The 19,294-nt window shown below is 36.0% G+C and overlaps 1 long non-coding RNA gene across 1 annotated transcript; it reads right to left on the reverse strand.

Moving 5' to 3' along the window:
* Positions 1-250: 250 nt before the first annotated feature.
* LOC144422980 (uncharacterized) lies at positions 251-8,363 on the reverse strand. Its single transcript, XR_013475509.1, has 5 exons — positions 8,229-8,363; positions 7,627-7,724; positions 5,417-5,487; positions 4,267-4,357; positions 251-337 (listed from the first exon to the last, which is right to left on the reverse strand). It is a non-coding gene; the product is annotated as an uncharacterized LOC144422980 (long non-coding RNA).
* Between the last annotated feature and the right edge of the window lie 10,931 nt (positions 8,364-19,294).

Raw genomic sequence — 19,294 nt, forward strand, 5'->3', positions numbered from 1 at the left:
GAAATATCAAATATTTGCACCCATGACATTTGCATTTCATGACATTGGAAAACTCGGATATTTGCAAGCAGGACATTTGAATTCCATGACGTTGAAAACATTTGATATTTGCACTCAGGATATTTGCAATTCATTGTAATTGTAATAATTCGTCAATTCCCAATTTGTTGAATTCAAATCGGCTTTAGTATTAAATCAGATATATTCATACTTGAAAATATGTATGAAATTCTAAACAAATTCAACTCACAAATGAGGTCACGCCCTCAGTCTCTTCTGGATAGATTGAATCGAACACACTCTGATGGCAGAATCAGCCCTTTGTGAAATCAAACGACTGAAATTAAAATTAAATTGACTTTAGGTTCTATCGTTTTACAGAGAGATCACCGAATAAAAAGATAAGCCCCTTAGATGGATTGCTTTGTAAATTGCTAGTTTAAAATATGGAAATTTGAATTTCAGGTACATTTTTTATGATCGAATTAAATTTAAAATTTGTGAAAATGTGCATGCAAATTTCAGTGGGTTTGAATGTCTAGGGATGCAAAATTCCTTGCGTGCGAATGTATATAAGTGAAAATTTTGTAAGAGAAAATTTTTGTGGGTGAAAATGCCCATGAATAAAAGTTTAGGTTGGGTAAAATTGGATAGGTAAAAATTTTCGTGGGTGCAAATTTTTGTGAGTGCAAATATTCGTAGGTGTAGAACAGGGGTCACCAACCCGTTGCCCGCTGCCACCAAGTCGACCGTGAAGACCACATGAGCCGCCCGCAGGTCTATTCCAAAATAAGCTCAATAACTGCGCTTATGAGTAATCTACATCATTATATTAATTATTGTAATGATCAATTGGATTTGTATTTGACCTCTGTAATGTAATGGGGCACATTTAATACTGTTCTGATTATGACATCACCCAGATGTCACTTCTACGAACACGCGTTTTTTCTCGCCCGTTGGTCTGTGGAACAACAATAGTATGATTCTAAAGAAAAACAAAAGAACCTACCATTTTCACGATGATTGGGAGGTGGATTTATTTTTACCATCGTTAAAACAGCCTGCGTATGTCTCATTTGCGAGGCGATTGTAGCGACGGCAAAGCGGGGAGATATTTCACATCTTCTCACACAATCTACCACGCTAACTATCCACTGACCAGCGCAGTACGGGCAGAAAAGCTCGAGCCCTAATTAAATCAAACAGCATCCTATTTAATTATTATCCTTTTTCCTAATTTACGAGACCAGTGTTTGGTTCAATCTATCTTTTTGAATCAACATTTTTCGACATGAACTTCACTAAGAACAAACACGGGACACGCCTTACTGATAAAAATCTGCAAGACTCGCTCAGAGTTACAGTGTCAAGGTACACGCCTGAATACAACGCACTGGTGGATAGCCTTAAAGATTTGTTTGATTTTGGTTTGCTCCTAGTTGAAAAATAGATATTCATGATTTGTTAAATTAGTTTATAAATGTAACATTTGACAGTACAACTGTTAAGTTCATTCCATCTTAGGCATATGCAGGGCGTTTGTAAAAAAGCAGCTACATTGTGGTTTCCAAGGATATTATAGTGGTCACTTTAAAATCAATTCAAGAAACACTCAGTTTGAAAATGTAAGTGTCATTGATAGGAATTTATTTGCTACGTTGTGATAATCGTTTAATTTCGTCAAAAATCCTAAAGTATATCAGTGTCTCTACTTGACTAAATACCAGTAATTATCAATAATTAAAGCTTAATCGACCTTTTTAGAGGTGTGCATTAAACTGGTAGCCCTCAGCTTAATCTGTACCCAGAAAGTAGCCCTTGGCTTCGAAAAGGTTGAAAACCACTATAAGGCATTATGAGGTCGTGGTACCACTATAAGGCATTATGCAGGGGTGTGCAGCTTTATTGTAGGTGGGACATATAACCACCTTCAGAAATTTAGCAGGGTCACACTAAATATTCTATTTATGCATGCGGGAAAGGCAAGAAAAGAAAATGCCGCTATTGATTCGCCAGGTTGTGGCCCGCAGGTCGCATGTTGCATACCCACGGAATAGAACAATACTTTACATGTTTGTGCTTGTAAACAGATGATTTTTGAAAGATTAGTTATCCTGGAAGAACAATTTTTACCAAGTTAGTTTTTCGTGGATCGTCCAAGTGTAGAAACTTGTTATGAACGTTTATAGAATTTTAAGCACTTTGGTTATGAAAATAATTTAAATAATGGATATATCACCATTGAAATACTGTAATATGCTTGACTTTAGGCAAACTAGATATCTTATCTAATTTACGATTTAATTAGTGTTTTTCAAAACTTTATTAGATATTAAAATTGCAAATTAATCGATTGCAAAAGAGCTTTAACTATCCCAGGCATTATTTCATATATTGTTGTTCATAGATCAGTACGATGGATGGTTTATACTAGGGAACAAATTAATTATTAACGAGTCTCGTGATGCAAACGCAAATAAAAGTGTCGTCACTTTTAGAGCACATTTGAACCCAGTAAAAGTAACCTAAATTTCAACCTTGAAATAAAACAAATAAAGCGATGTATTTTTTTCAACAAAACGCGCAAAGAGGAGGCATTGAACTGAATGAATCTGAATTGGAAATTGATAAACAATAGCCAATTGAAAGGTATCATGGTAAACGTCACATTTTACATAATAGCACAAAATGTCCCATGGATTCCATTCGAAAACATAATCAGTAGCTTTTATTTACAATTGACTGCTTTTATCAATAAAATAATAATTAAATCGAACATGTATAAAAATGTAGGACGTGGAAATTGAATTAAAATGGATTTCCGATGGGCCATTTCTGGTCATTTGTAATAATCTTGTTACTAATTGCTTGCTTTAATCGTTTTATTTCGAATATACAGAAGCACTCTATATTCCTTATTGCTCCGTACGTATTGTGTGACTAAATGTAATATTTGTAAAACACCGCCAGAAGACTGAGAAGATTAAGTTGATCTAAAATTTTGTCGTTGCACATGAAGATTACAGAATAATAATGTTAGGTCACTAGATGCATTGCCTCATGAGTTGCTCGTTCAAAATTTGAAAAATTTAAAATTTACAGTGCATTTTTTCATGCTTAGATTGAACTTTATATTATACAAGTGATTGTAGCTTTAATTGAGTGTAAATCACCGAATCCAAGAGGGAAATATTACAGAAAAACATTTTTTTGTACCAAAATCACGCTATTGTAAAGCAGGATAACTGACGGAGTATAATTGATGAACAATTCATATATGAACATATTACCGAATAACGAGACAAATAAAAGGACATTTAACCATTCCATGACCTAACCTATATGTATATATCGATATCAAAAATTGTAGCCTATTCCTGCTAGACACAGGCCGTTGGAATCCTCTGCGCAGAATGAAGCAAATAAATTTACCAATTGTTTCGTCGGTTCTATTTCCACAAATGCATATTTTTATATAAATTATCTAGTAAATCTGAAGCAAATCGCAGAGGAGTGGCTCGGCTTTATAAAATGTTACAAATCGATACGCAGATTCCTACAAAGTACCAAACGTATATTTACTTAAATAACCCTGATACACCCATAATAATGGTATGTAAACCGACTTCAAGTTTGGTCTAGTCTTACAAAATTCGAATTGCTCTTTGTCGCGCTGGTAGATATATTTAGAAACACGGCACACCGAATAAATCTTATTCCTACAAAGTACAAAGGTATATTTATTTACTTCGCCCCCGACTCGACAATATTGAATGGAGGTATGCCGACTTGACGGTTCGTCTCGCCTCAAATAATTTGACTACGTTTTCATCGAGTGCGAATGGATTTAATTGACTTACTAAGAGAAGGCGAATATTAAAAATTGAAATAACGACCAAACGCGTTACTCCATCACAATTCCGTGCGCTATGTTTACCATTGAAAAAATAAGCTTGTCATTCAACTACTCATGTAATACTTATTCGCAAATTTAAATATCGCAGGAAGAGAAAATTGTGTGGGAAGATTGGTGATCGATTACAGAGTTCTTCATGAAAGTTCTGTGAAGCTATTTTCTCAATATTTAATATGTATAGAAATTAAGCGACTTGTGCATGGAATAAACATTCTTTAAAAGGATAGAAAAGACATCCCAAAACCAGAAGGTAATGTATTTCAGAATTTGTTGAATTCAAATACCTTGGTATTACTTTAGATATATTAACACATATGTATTCAGATTTCCCTCAAAATTGTACTTACGATTGGGGCCACACACACAACCTGCTCTGGAGGGATTGAACACACCCTGTTGACAAAATCAGCCTCGACTCTTTGTGAAATTCAACAACGACTGAAAGTAAAATAAAGCAATTTAAAAATAGTGAATACACCAGATATATATATAGAATGCATTTAAGAGATTAGACTAGAACAAAAAGAAAAAAATATTTAGATGCACATAATACATAAAAATTTTTAACCAAACTTCCATTTAATTAATAGACCCGCTGAATTGTTGTTGTTTTAATTGACAAAATACCTCGCTTTTTCCGAAAGCAAATGGACATAAGGATTGTGAATTTTCAGTACAAAAATAAATAGCAAGAAGAGTTTAATTAACACTTTTTATTCCGTATTGCTCCGTAAGTATTGTGTGACTAAATGCAATATTTGTAAAACACCGGCAGAAGACTGAGAAGATTAAGTTGACCTAATGTTAGGTCATTAGATGCATTGCCTCATGAATTGCTCGTTTAAATTTGGAAAATTTAAAATTTACAGTGCATTTTTCCATACTTAGATTGAACTTTATATTATACAAGTGATTGTAGCGATAATTGAGTGTAAATCACCGAATCCAAGAGGGAAATATTACAGGAAAACATTTTTTTGTACCAACATCACGCTATTGTAAAGCAGGATAACTGACGGAGTATAATTGATGAACAATTCATAGGTGAACATATTACCGAATAACTAGACAAATAAAAGGACATTTAACTATTCCATGACCTAACCTATGTATATATCGATGTCTTTATAGTTTCACTGGACCCCACCTATAGAGTATAAATAACCCTGGGATCCGTGGCTAACGGTTTGTTGTAATGAACTGCAAACTAGCTTATTCTTTACTGGCATATTGTGATTTATAAAGTATCCGCTTCTAAATTTGGCCTTTTTGATAAAAATGTCGCTAAAATTTAGAAAAGAGACGCACGCTGATGACATAATATTTTATATGCTGTGGTACTTTTCGCCCAACCGTCAGTAAACCAAGGACCAAGCGAGCGAGCAATGGTTTTGCTTACGATAATGTGTATCTGCAGACTATGAAATAATATAAAAAGGGCTTGTACGTAAAGAATATTTATTTCGTTGCGAAATGCATTACAATCGAATTAATTACCTGTTTGGTTAAATGTACACAATAGAAAATTATCGGCTGGGTTCCACTCAACGTCTCTTCCAGAAGCTTGCCTGTGACAAAAATAATAATAGTTCAGAAAAAATTATGCATATGAAGAAATATGAAATCAAGTGTAAGTTAAGAATAAATAAATATGCAAAACATGCTGGAATTCATGGGCAACTACATCCAGGTACATTTGCACCCCGGACATTTGCACTCATTACGATTACATTCATGGACATAGACAGCCACGAAAATTTGCAAGCGTTGACTTCGCAACCGAAGCATTTTCACCCACGTGTCTTGGCAGTCATGAATATTTGTTATCATGGGCATTGGCACTCACAGACATTGACACACACGCGTAATTGCATCCATGGGGATTGGCAATCGCTAACATCTGCATATATGGGCTTTGGCACCCACGAACAACACCAATGGACACCCGGGTGTAGGATATTTGTACGTACATTCGCCGTTTGAACATTTGCATCCATAGGCATTATCAACCACGAATCTTCGTATCCATGGAAATCGTCACACACTGATATTTTTACTCATGAAATTTGCATTCCATGGGTGAAAATGGGGAAACTGAGCCAATTATATCATTATATTGCCAAATTTGCTAAAAGAATGTTATCAAATTTTGTTTCCTTTTTAATTCATTGGCCAATTTCAAGGGGAGGGGACATTTGCACTCGTGACTTTTAGTAATCATGGACCTTTTCACCAACGGGCAATAGCACCCAGAGATATTTGCACGAATGAGACGTCACGCCCTAGGAACTTTAACCCATAACAGACAATTAAACGCATGGTCGTTGGCGTCTGTGGATATACGCACACATGACCATTGGCACCTCAAGAGATTTGCGTTCATTATATTTGCATTCATTTACATTTGTATTCACGGATATTTGCTCACAAAATCATTTGCACACAAGGAAATTGAAACCATGGATATTTGTGCATAGCATCATATAGATCGAACAAAGGCAAACTATGACCCGCGGGGCACAACCGGCATGTTGGGTTATTCAATCTGGCTCGCCTGGCGCTGGCACAACCAAAATAAAACTAAATTTTACGATTGACTGCGATTAAATTTAGTTTTTGCGCAGGGCTTATTGCTTTCCACTTTTGCTTTTGTAACACTGTAAATATTGCTCATAAAATATAACTTTTACGTCACGCTTACATGGTCCGCCAGTCTAGATAGGCAACATTTTTGGCCCCAGGTCCAAAAACCGTGCCCATCCTTGCTATAGATATTGACACAAACACACACGCACACTTACTATTGCATCCATGGACAATCGCACCTATGGGCCTTGCAACGATGGATATTTGCATATATGTGCATTAGCACTCATGTATTTTGGCATACGCGGATAGTTGCATCCATGGGCATCGGTGCCAACAAACATTTCCACACATTAACATTGACACCTAGGACCTTTACACATCCAGACTTTTGCATTCGAAAACATTGTGGTCATGGTCATTAGCGCCTACCGATAGTTGCGCACATGGGCCTTACAACCCATGAACATTTGCTACCAGAGAATTTCTACCCATGGCATTTTGCACACATAAATAATTGCTATCATGGGCATTGGCAATCACGGACATTGGGACACACAATCAATTGATCCATGGGCATTGTCACTCGCGAACATCTGCACAAAAAGCCTTCGGAACACACGAACAACACCCATGTGGATTGAAATGTAGGACAGTTGTACATAGATTTGCCTTCCGGACATTTGAATCCACTGACATTTGCACCTATACACCTCAGCATCCACTTTGTTTTCAAACTATAAATATCGCCACACATGGACATTTGCATCACTTGGTATTTGCACACTTGCGCCAGGACACCCACGAACGATTACATTCATGGGCATAGACAGCCACAGACATTTGCAAGCGTTGACTTTGCATTTTCACCCATGTGTCTTGGCATTCATGAATATTTGTTATCACGGGCATTGGCACTCACGGACATTGCAAATGACCCCCTCATCCCGCATTGTTTACCATTAAAATTACGAAACTCATGCATAAAATGGACTTATCCAAAATTAAACGTTGCAACCAATCGTTAGAAATTCCTACATTCATAATTCAAGTCGGATTGGTATTAGCTTACATATATTGAGACTTAAAAATACAAATGAAATTCGAAAAATGAAACTCACAAATGAGGTCTATAGACTTTAGTCTCTTCCGGAGAGATTGAATTGAACACAGCCTGGTAACAAAATTAGCCTCAACTTTTTGCCAAATTCACCAAGAACTGAATTGAAATAAAGCAAAATAAAAGTTGTAAACATATTAAATAAACCCATATTTATGAAACAGGGAAACTGGGGAAACAAAGTTCGCTTTTGTGTTGTGCATATTAAATGTTTGATTGAAAAACACAACAGCTCTAAGATTCAGATACGCCTTCCATATTGTTACTTTGACAAAAATTAACGCAAACCTTTTTTATGCACATATTATGAAAGCATTCACAGTATTATAAAATATTACATTAATGCAATTGCACTTGAAATTAGCCGCTAATATATTCCAGGTAAACATTGAAAATAATATATTGTCAAATTCGCTAATAAAATTTCAAAAATTTAATTCTCTATTTTACCTCTGAGCCAATTTCAAAAAGAAAAACTATCCCTCTACCGATTTTTTATTTCACGAGAATACTTTGCAATTTCAACATTGTTTTCTTTGGATAAAACTCATGTATAATACCTATTGGTTACTTGATTAGTTTTGACCAAATTAAAAATTTTACCTGCTAGATACAGTCCGTTGGCATCCTCTGCACAGAGTGAAGCCACAAATTGACCAAATGTGTTGTTGTACCAGTTCCACAAATGTATATTTTTATCTAAATTAACTTGTAACTTTAAAGCAAAACACATACGAGTGACTTGGCTCTGTAAAATGTAAGAAACTTATAAGCCTACAAAGTGTATCTTTATTTAACTAGCCCCCGACACACCCTACGAATGGAGGTTTGTCAACGTCACATTTTATCTCGCCTCACAAACTCTGATTGCTCTTTGTTGCACGCGTACAAGATAATTTTAGAAACTAGCAGTTCCCCCATCCTTTAGTTGAAATATTATTATACTTTTAAAAACGAATGAGTACTTTATGGCATGATTTTTCGCTTGACTAATATTGTCCTTCGTCAAACTTAAATAATGTCGACCTCTAACCTATTTTGCAGTTTTCAATTGGCGCCAGTCTGAACATGTCGCTTAAATAAATAGAGGTGTGCCGTCGGCTGGTAAACGAAATATGTACGCTAACTTTATATAACTAGTTTCGTCATACGTTATAAATATTTAAACCGGATCAGATGCTTTTTTGAAGTCATCTGCTACTGAACCCAGCAAAAATAGTGTCACTGACACGATGACTGTGATAGCCTTTCGCGACTCCTCGTCCATTGCAGTTTAAATATTGTTGTTTTTTCCTAATGAATTTTTATAATGAAGTTTTTATTTTTTGCTCAAATGTACAATGTTTTTTGCACGACAAAATTAATATCTGAATCGGAACTTGGCTTGAGCATTATTGGGTATAAACGGAAACAAACTAAACGCAAATTTGAATATTGTAGAAAGGTGCCTTTGGTTGGGAAATAATGTGAAGCTAATGTATGATGTATGATAATGGCACGTCGCTATCTGGGAACTTTCAGAGAAAATTTGTTCAAGCTTAGCGGCGTAGCCCACGTACCCAATTGTTTGCAATGTCTGGAGATAACACTTTCAAAATGAAGGGGGGGGGGAGTATGTCTTATGAAGTTTTCGTCTCAATTTTGAATATTTACAAACTAAACTATTAAAATCTTAGAGATTTTTTTCTACGGCCTGGTCTATTTTGTTATCAAATAGTTCAAATAGGCAAAATTCCGAATTCTAAAACGAGTGTCGATTCTGCCTATTTACGCTCCATAGACCAATTGTAGTTGAAAAGAAGTTAAATTTAAGTGAATCATTCAATCAAGGCTAGGGAACCGCAAATTTGATTTTCTGATTGCAAGGAATTCAAAAATTTTCTCACCGTCCTGTCCACTCTTCCGGATCAACAAACGTCTCCGATTTCCGCCAGAAACGTTCGGTTCATATAATTTTGACATGATGGGGGTAGAATAAAGTTGCAAAACGCGTTGGTAAACCTCAAACATATGATTTCCTACTTCTCACAATTGGAAGTCTGAATCTCATCCTGGACTCGATTCTAATACAAGGAAAAGCGAACTCTTCGAGATAAATAGCATGGATGTTTGATAACTATCCCTCGAAAAAAAAAATGAAAAAAGTCCACAGTCCACAGTCATAATTTCTATTTAAATTGCGCAGACTTGTCTCGATAGCGTTTCGCACGCAAGGTGCTTTTACAGGAACATAATTTACGTAATGTTTGCGCATACCTCACAGGAATATGTATATTCAAGAATATTTGTTTTGTCCTCCTCGTTCATAACTTTATAAAGTTTATTGCTCATTCGAGCTCATAAACATTTACTATATATACCTTTGTCCTTTATATATCCATAAAGTTCAAAGAGTTATATTGCCAGCTCAGTACAGATTCATTTGACAGACAATTTTATGTGGATTGAATCAGATTTTAAAACCCTCAATTTTGGGCTTCAGTATTGAGTTTAAAATCATTATAATAGTTGAAATAATACACACAAACTTCTAGAAAAATTTTAAAAGAAAAAATCGAAAAGCCGGAATTAGGCATGCGTTGATTATTCACGAATGTGATAAAAACCACCGGGACCTCCTGAAGTATGCGCACTAAGATGGCGCACAACCTGAACTCAGGTTGTGTACCAGATTAGGGTTCAGGTTATGCGACATTCTGGTGCGCATACTTCAGGAGTACCAACCACCGTGATCACACACTATTCCCAGCTGTAGTGGTATATTGTTGAAATAGGATGGCACGAGTCACAAATTACCAAATACTCGAAATGATTCAGATGAAAAGACTCGAACTCGGTTAGCCACAGATTAGAGTCGGCTCGCTTACTAATTCGATTTCGGACTGGGGTGACACGTGACTCGCCGATGTGTGAGGACTTCATCTGCTCTTTATCGCCCCTACTTTAAACTTTTCTCTATACATCGTCCGTGAAAAACGTTTGATTGATTAGTTTTTTCGTGGCATTCGAGTTTGGGCTGGTGTAGTATCAAAATCGTCATAGATTGCCAACAATTTAAGCTTGTATCAGTAAATCTCGCCGTTTTTTTACGATACATGATAATTATCAGTAACGACTCGCCTGCTCTTTCACATTTGATTTTATGCAAAGTTAACCGTGGACTAACAGTACACTTCCAGGAATCCTTGAATGAAAAGTCGCAATTCAGGCGCAGATATTGCGAACCTTTCTGTCTATATCGGTATTTTTCCGTGTCAGAATCCATGAAATATTACGACGCAGTATATTCGAAAAAAATAATATGGTAATCGGAGTCATCAACGACAATTATTTCTTGTATGGTTTAGGTCTGCGATGACTACCATTTTCACGGTACTTTCTTGCTACCGTCCGAGCCCTGCTTTTTGATATTATGTGTCTATTTGCCCCAACATTCTATGTTAGCCTAATATAAGCAAGATATATATAAAAATCAATCAAAAAATGAATGTTATATTTTTGTGGTGGAGCAATAACAGCATCGTTTAGTTTTTTCTTGATATTCAGAACATATTAATACTGTTTTATTGATGTTCCTAATCTACACCCTTAGCAGTGTACCGTTGTGCAAATTCCTTCGAATTGCGTACAGTAGTTCAGTTTCAAGGATGAGTATTCTTGCCAATGCTGTAAAGCTCCCAAAAGATTCCGTGCCCCACAAATCAATTGTCTAATGACACAAGTGAAGATTGTGGTTCCCGTACATTTAAACCCACGACAATTGCATCTGCATATATTGCACCTATGGAAAAAAAATTTGTTTTGCGGATACTTGAACCCATACTAACCCTTACCCATGGGTTTTAGCACCCGCATATAGATTGAACTCGCGGATATACACATGGGTTCAAATGTACGTGGGTTCAAATGTACGGTCACCAAAAATCTTTATTATCCAGCAAAAATGCAGGATAAAACAAAGAGCATCGAAAGTATGGCCAACCTTAACAGCAGTCAGACAGAGACGTGACCGTGCGATCGTAAAATGAGGTCACGTGAACAGAGGTGCTCAGAGTCAAACAAAAAGAGTAAAATCTCACCCAGGAGAAACTATGCTAGTCGAAACCACCGCTCTGACCTGGTACAAAATTTCAAGATAACATATACAAATTAAGCAATACAAAATTGAACTTTTTCACAGGTGTTCGAAGCATTTTTTTGGCAATATTACACTACAAATAGAAGGTAAGTGTATTCCATACATTTTGTAGAATAGCCTAAGAAATACCTTTTTTGGGACAAAACAATATTCAAGGCAAGGGTTCATAAATAAATAATCAATAATCCAGTTTCAAAATGATTTATATCGATCGATTGATATCCGTATTAAACAAATTTTCTAGGTCACTTACTCCCGAAATACTTCAGTCAAGTAGTCAAGATCCGAAATAGGACATTTTTAGTATTTGATTTGGACCGCACTTTCTGAATCATTGGACCCCCGTTGGATACGTGAAGGTTTATTAAAGGAATTTTATAGTTTCAAAAATTATTTTATATATTGCATAAATTTGCATTTGACTTTTGGGTACTCCCGAAGTATGTAAACCAAAATGGCGGACACCGGAACGTAGCATGTGTACCAGATTAGGCCCTATAAGCATCGTCTTCCTTGTTTATTTCGTAACATTGGCGAATCAGCAAGATGCAAAAAAGTGACGTAATGATGGGCCTTTTCGCATCCGCTCAGATACTTTCGTCACCCTGACAGATTTTCAGTCGTGGTTGTAAACAATACTTCGTTTTTGCGATTTTGAATGCTATTCGTTAGTTATACAGGTTGTGTTTGGGAAATTTAAGTAGGAATCAAATAAGTCAATCATCATTTGCCTCCTTAGGAGTTGTAGTTTTAATAGTAGTAATGAAAAGTTAGTCTAGTAATAGCTGTGACAAAATAGGCTAAAATTCTCTACCGGGAGGCAACGTTTTCTGCAAAAGATGCACTCGTGGCGCGTACATTCGATGAAACTGTTTACGTCTTTGTGCTAAAATGAACGTCGAATGTGCATTTTGCGCTAACAGTACTGTAATCCCTCGCTTACCGCTCCAATTTCACAAGTCACACTAATTTTTGTACTGCTTAAATGCGGATATTCATGTAGGTAAGTTACAAAAAAAATAGAGTTCATCCGATTTGAATAAAAACTGCGCCAGTGGATAGATCTGAGTGAAAATAAGAAAACAATACCCAGTTTATAAAAAACGGCCAAGAAATAACGGAGATATCGGAATTTTAGTACCGCACGACAGGCCATTTTTTCCATAAGGATTGTATAACTTTTCTGATAAGAACTGTAATAAATATGAAAAAAAAACACATATCAATCACTAATCTTTCGATTTGCGTCACATCTATGGAATATTAAGACCATTTCAGGATTTTATTTTAGCAACAGTCTTGACACTGCCGGAAGATCGTCGCAAATAAACGCTGGAGTTGTGCATGTTAGTTTGACAGTGGTCCATTGTGGGTAATAATAAACGATGTTCTGATTGTACAAACTTCATAAAAATTGGTAAGTAAGAATTTAGGAAAGAAATACACTCGTCCACATAAATTTTATTGGTGTCCATAGACAATATCATCAATTTTTACCACGTATAATTTGAGCGTAATTTTAAAAGCTCCGAATGTTGAGAAATTTATGCGGTAATGAATAAAAATCAAATACCAGATAATAGTTGTTTATTTTATCTAAATTATGTCGAAATTTCATGGAATTCCATGCTACAGCAGGCGGTGTGTAGTCGTTTGTATGAGCCGTATTTCGACAAGGCGTAAAGGTACTTAAGCAGACGTGATGCGTACATATTTTGGCGCGAAAAAGCGGATTTCTCAACATTTCTAATTCATGACTGCAACTCAGGATTGTCGTCTAAATATAGAAATCTTGTATATTGTTTTCCTATGATGTTCTCGATCTATATTCTGCGATATTTATAGAATTTAATATTCAAGTCTTCAGAAATGTAGAATATATATTGTTGAATAAATTGAATGGATTTCCAAATTTTTGTGAATTTATTTATTGTATTGCATTGACAAACATATTTATCCGGCCCGTTTCAACACAGTTTGAGTCATACCCGGCCCACGGTCAAAAAAGTTTGGTGACCCCTGGTTTAGCCCAATATATTTACCACATTCCACCAATGATACGCCCGTTAAATAGTCAGTGCCGTGAGCTTCGAATGCACAAGTCTTATTAACATAAGGTCTAATGTGGCCACGAGAGCGTGATTTTTCATTTCCTTGTTTTGGCCAGATTACGTCTTTGTTTAGATAATTCTTTCCAATTTCGATAATATTATTTTAAATCGAATTGTTGTGGATCGATTTAAGAATTTTATTTTTCCGCGTAGGGACTCAATCCGAAATTTTGGGATTCTGCCAATTTTTAGGATTCAATTATTAACTGAATTAGGTTGTCTCAGTGCATGGTTATGGCAGCCGTGCCGTTGTGTTCGGGTGCCCGCATTGGAGTGCCACGGAATAACGAGATTAAGAACAGACCACTTCCGACGTGGGAATAGCTGGCTAGATAGAGATGGGTGAACAGAGACAACATATTATAATAACCGCAGTTTCAATCCAAACTAGGTACTACCCGTATTTGACCCTAAAATAGGCTGATATGGTTGCCGTAGGATACGGTACCGGTTCGGTGTTACTCAATTTATTGTTCTTAGTTCAATTATCCGCCTAGCTATTTCCACGTCAGCAGTGAACTGGTGAACCATCTTTTTTTTATAACACAACAAAACAGTAGCGCTTCAGTACCGACAACCCAACGATACGCCATGACCACCATAGACTGAGACAACTCTTATTAATTCAGCTAATGCTAAAATGTACTTCCTAAATATTGGCAGAATGTCAAAATTTTAGAATGAGTTTCCACGCGGGAATGTTCAAAGTTTTTAAAGATCGCTTCACAAAATCTTATAATAACTCCTTATTACCTCATCGAAAGTAAGACAATGTAGCGAGTTAGCAAGTTAATGGAAAAAACGCAGGTCAAGCCAAACTACAACAAAATACAAATTTATGCTCTGGCGACCACATTCTTCGTGAGATTCGATGGTAAATATTGTTTGTGACACTTTTTATATTCCCGCGTAGCATGGATTTTAAATGACTGCGTTTTTTTCACTTTTCATGATACACTTAAATAAAAATATTATATTTCAGAGACTTGTTGATCTGAAACATTGTATATATCGATTGCACTCTCCAAGCTCAATTCGCGTGCTTCAATATTTATTACAAATAGGCCGGGACTCCATTACTGACATAACGTTATTTTTGTTACAGGGAATCTTCGGGTAACGACGGTCGCGACTTACGCTGTTTCGAGGTTACGAATAACGTAGACATTCGCGAACTATTACGATTATGAAAAATAATCACTAAGCTTCAGTCACATGGTACACAGTTTCAGTGATACTGTACGCCATTTTGGTTGTTTAAGCCGTTTTTTTCTTAACTTGTATGATCGTTTTTAAACTTTTTGCCCTTTGTTATGGGCTCCTAGCGTAGAACAGATGTTTCTGATACAGTACGATATGTATAGAGTAATTTGTGTACTGTACGGTATAATGTTTCAACTTATATTAAAATTGGGGTTACACCGCTTCTCAAGAACGGAACAACATCGTAAATCGAGGACTCCCTGTATTATCTAATGCCCCATCGTTTAAATATATGAGATCCTGGGTTAGCCGCCATTGGCTATATATAGGTTTTTAAATTGTAAAAGTGTAAATCATTGTCCAATGACGAAGAATAGTCAAGATCAAATGCGCCTTTGAGTTATTATGTCGTGCAACGGTTTTCAAAACAAAACTGGCATGGGCTCTTTATCACCAAATAATGATCCAATTTCGCAACTAACTTGTTATTATTATGACTTCAGACAATAAGCAACCTTTTATTTGATTTGACAATTCACTCGTGATAAATATACACATTGGAATTTTAAAAGAGAAAACAAAAGCTTGTCTAAATAGCATTCTTGCAAAATTGTGCAAGTGGGATGAAATTTGAAGAGACATGTATATTTTTGAGCCAGTAAAAATCAATCGCACACAAATTAAAAGAAAGAAAAGACAGTTTGACTGGTCAAGGGAAGACGCGGTGAATCACGGTGAATCACGACGCGGTGATTTTCTATCTCAACGAATAAATATAAAAACCCTTTTCTTATATAAAATAGCCCAACTGGTGAATGTCTCGAGGTACTGTTTTCTCTACTTAATTTGTGTTTGGGCATGAAGTAGGCTTATTGTGGTTTTGCTAAATTGTTGTTGTTGTTGTGGTTGGGATGATCGTTGTTGCACTTCTTCGCCGCTACAGTCGATGACAAATTGTCAGTACCCGAAGATGGAAGAAATTGCTAGTTGGGTATTAGATTTATATTTTTATTCCTGGGTACCCTATTATACCAAAAACTTTTCATTGCGTATTGCTCTTCTTCACATATTCTTCTCTGATCCTGTCTATCTTCGGCTAGATTAGGTTGTGTCTAACTTCTCTTAGTGGCGGGGCCGCAGCAGACATTTCGTTTGCTCAGACATATATTAAAACATGGTTCTGAACATTGCCTCGTTTTCGCAGATTTGCGTGTTTTTTGTCAGTTCTATTTCCAAAAATCAGTTGTAAATGAAGTATTTTAATTGCTATTATGTCTCCCGAATAACTTCAGTTTAGTCGCAAAAATCAAAGATTAATCTCGCAAACACTGCGATCGACTAGGCTGAAATCGTTCGTTTAGTCGAAATTCAATCTGAGACTCATCAGGCTTCTGTTACTTTGGTGCTTCTTCCGTGACTAACTTCTCTCTCTGATTGATTCCTGTTCCGAAATTCACTTATACAACACGGCAGCATCAACCTTTCCCAATCGGGAAACGACACAACATACATGAAAAGATTTACCAACAGGCTAATGTACATCGCTAAAGGAAGCGTTATCCCGTCTTTCAAAACTGCAGACGCGGCCATGATTACTGACACAGTGTCGGTGATGGAACAAACGAGCCCCGTAATGAACGCTCTCTTTGTGATAGCTTTGATTTTTGCTTGGCTGCTACTGGAACTCCCCCCTTGTGGCGCGTTAGCGCTGTGTTTATACAGAGGGAGTACAAAGAGCCATAATAACAAGCATTGCATTAATAGCGAAGTTGATCCGATGACGATCCACATCGCTTGTGGGTTGACAGTAGAAGCAACGATTGAGCAACCAGTATCAACAACAGCAAATGTGTAAGCAGAAACGTAAATTATGTGCGTACTCAACGGAGATATGATCAAAAGAAAAAGCACAACAAAACTCAAAGTTCTGGTAATCTTCGTAGTGAGATGCTTCATCGCAGGGTCGTTGTAAATAGATCTTTGTCGAAGCCACAAATTCAAGTATATAAATAAAAAATTGTAACTGCCTCCGGTGCCGCGAAATCTTCTCGAAATTGAACAAATTTGTGGAAAATAAATATCAACAAGAATTTTTTCAGTAGCAGGAGTGTTCATCAATGTAAGACATGCAGTTATGAGCAAACATATCTCCATAACCGCTCTGTATCTCTTTGATCCATTTTCCTTGAGGCTCTTCTTTAAATTTTTCAATTTTGATAAATAGATTATCATAGCGATAATAACGTAAACGTTGATAACAAATCCACAACCTGACACAATCACAATCGTCATCCAATTTCGATAATGTTTTTCACTTCTCCACATTGCATTGCTGGCAAGCGGGGTCGCATTTGTGTTAGCCTCCGTAGCGTTGAAATACGAAGTATTCTCCATGATTTTTGAAAAGTGCGCAACAGACAATGATTTCTAAGAAATGTACACTCAACTGACAATTTCCATATAGCATAATGCTTTTGTACTCGGTGAAATGAAAAAATTATTAGCATTATGATTTAATCAATCACTTTTTGGAAACAATTGAACTTTAATCTTGAAGTAACAAGCAGATTACTTCTTGGCATAATTATATTTATTCGTCTTAGTCTTGCATTAAATTTGTGTAATGGGCGTCTTCTCTCGATTACCTTTAATTATTTATTATAAAGAGGTTTGAAGGTGCATGAATATAGAATAGGCTACGTATCGAGAACGAGATGGATACAAGAAACACGTGATGTTCGATTTATTATTCCAAAACTAGTTCAACTTACTGCTATAAGACGGAAAGAAATCTCAGGTCCACAACACCTTTAATAAACCTTGTTTTTAATATAAACAATGCAGTAAGGGTGTCACGTCTTTCATCACATGGTCAAGATGAACTTCCAAACCTTGGTTCAACCTCAAACGTAAATATCCTCTTTTTTTAATATGTAATTGATGACCTACTTTAGACAACTCCGATTGCAATTTCAAGCTCATTTCAAAAATTCTTAGGGCTACGTTAAGAAACACTGGTTAAGACTACGTAGTTTGAGGACAAGTTTTTTTCGGAAATCTACCTGGCGCTGCTTCAACATGCATGCTAACCATGTATTGAATGTGTAACAACTTGATAAAGTGATAATTTCAAGATTGCAAAATGGTCAAATCGACGAATATATATCTAGTATATATGTTCCCTGATGGATCCAAATTTGAGGGTTGGTAGATGTTTTGATAGTAGCTATAAAACTGCTTGTAACTTATAAAGATGTGTTATGTATAATGGTCATCTGTACAGGTATTTACGCCATTTTCTCGGGATTCAAATATACAGTATATATTTAGGTTAGAAAATAAAGTGTGGTGCAATACCTCAAAATCAAGAGAGTTCGTGGCGTTTAAACCTTTTAGTGGGGTAGGAAATTACTGTATTACACCACTCGTCTCACACGCACACATATCTGAAAAAATGAAAATCCAGTTACGATTCACGGAAATATATTTCGAATATCTAATGATACTTGTACAAAAGCATATTCAGTAAAAAAGACAGACCGAGTTTTTTTTATTCAATTATTTATCAATGAGATAATATTTGATTTATAAGTTTTTTTTTTATGAATTATTTCGATTTTGCGAACACAGTGCTTGGTGACATTTCAGTGTAAGTTGTGAAGGCTTTCAATAATGCGAGTAAGTATTGAACAGCGATTTCGGTGGTTTATGGGTTATTTCAAATTGGTCGAATCTTCCTGGCTGTCAGTAACGCCGCGCGTTGTCGCCATTGATCCATCTCCATACAAACTATTTTATTGAATGTAGGTAAATAATATTATCTGGTCGGTGTGATGAATTGGATCGTTGAGTTCCTAATATGATAATTAGTATTTAACATGTCAAGGTATTTACAACACACCAAACTAGAGCTACCTGGCGCCTTACACGGTATTCAGTTATTACTGAATAAATCTACCGAGTGCTACATGCCTTGCTCAGAAAAATAGCCCGTTGTGTTTTTTTTGTTGAAAAACAGGAATTCCTTGGCTTTAAATATATTAAGTCAGATTGAGTTTTTAGCCAAGCACATGCTGCTTCTGATTAGCAATCAGTATTTGATAATTGTGTTATTTTCTTGAAAGGGCCAAGTACTTCGTATTTACATAATATATATAGAGCGAACTATAGTTACCCATAAGGCTTGAAAATTTGAAATTGCAACAGGAATTTATTAA

Source organism: Styela clava, chromosome 1 (assembly GCF_964204865.1).
Source record: "Styela clava chromosome 1, kaStyClav1.hap1.2, whole genome shotgun sequence".
NCBI classification, from domain to species: Eukaryota; Metazoa; Chordata; class Ascidiacea; order Stolidobranchia; family Styelidae; genus Styela; species Styela clava.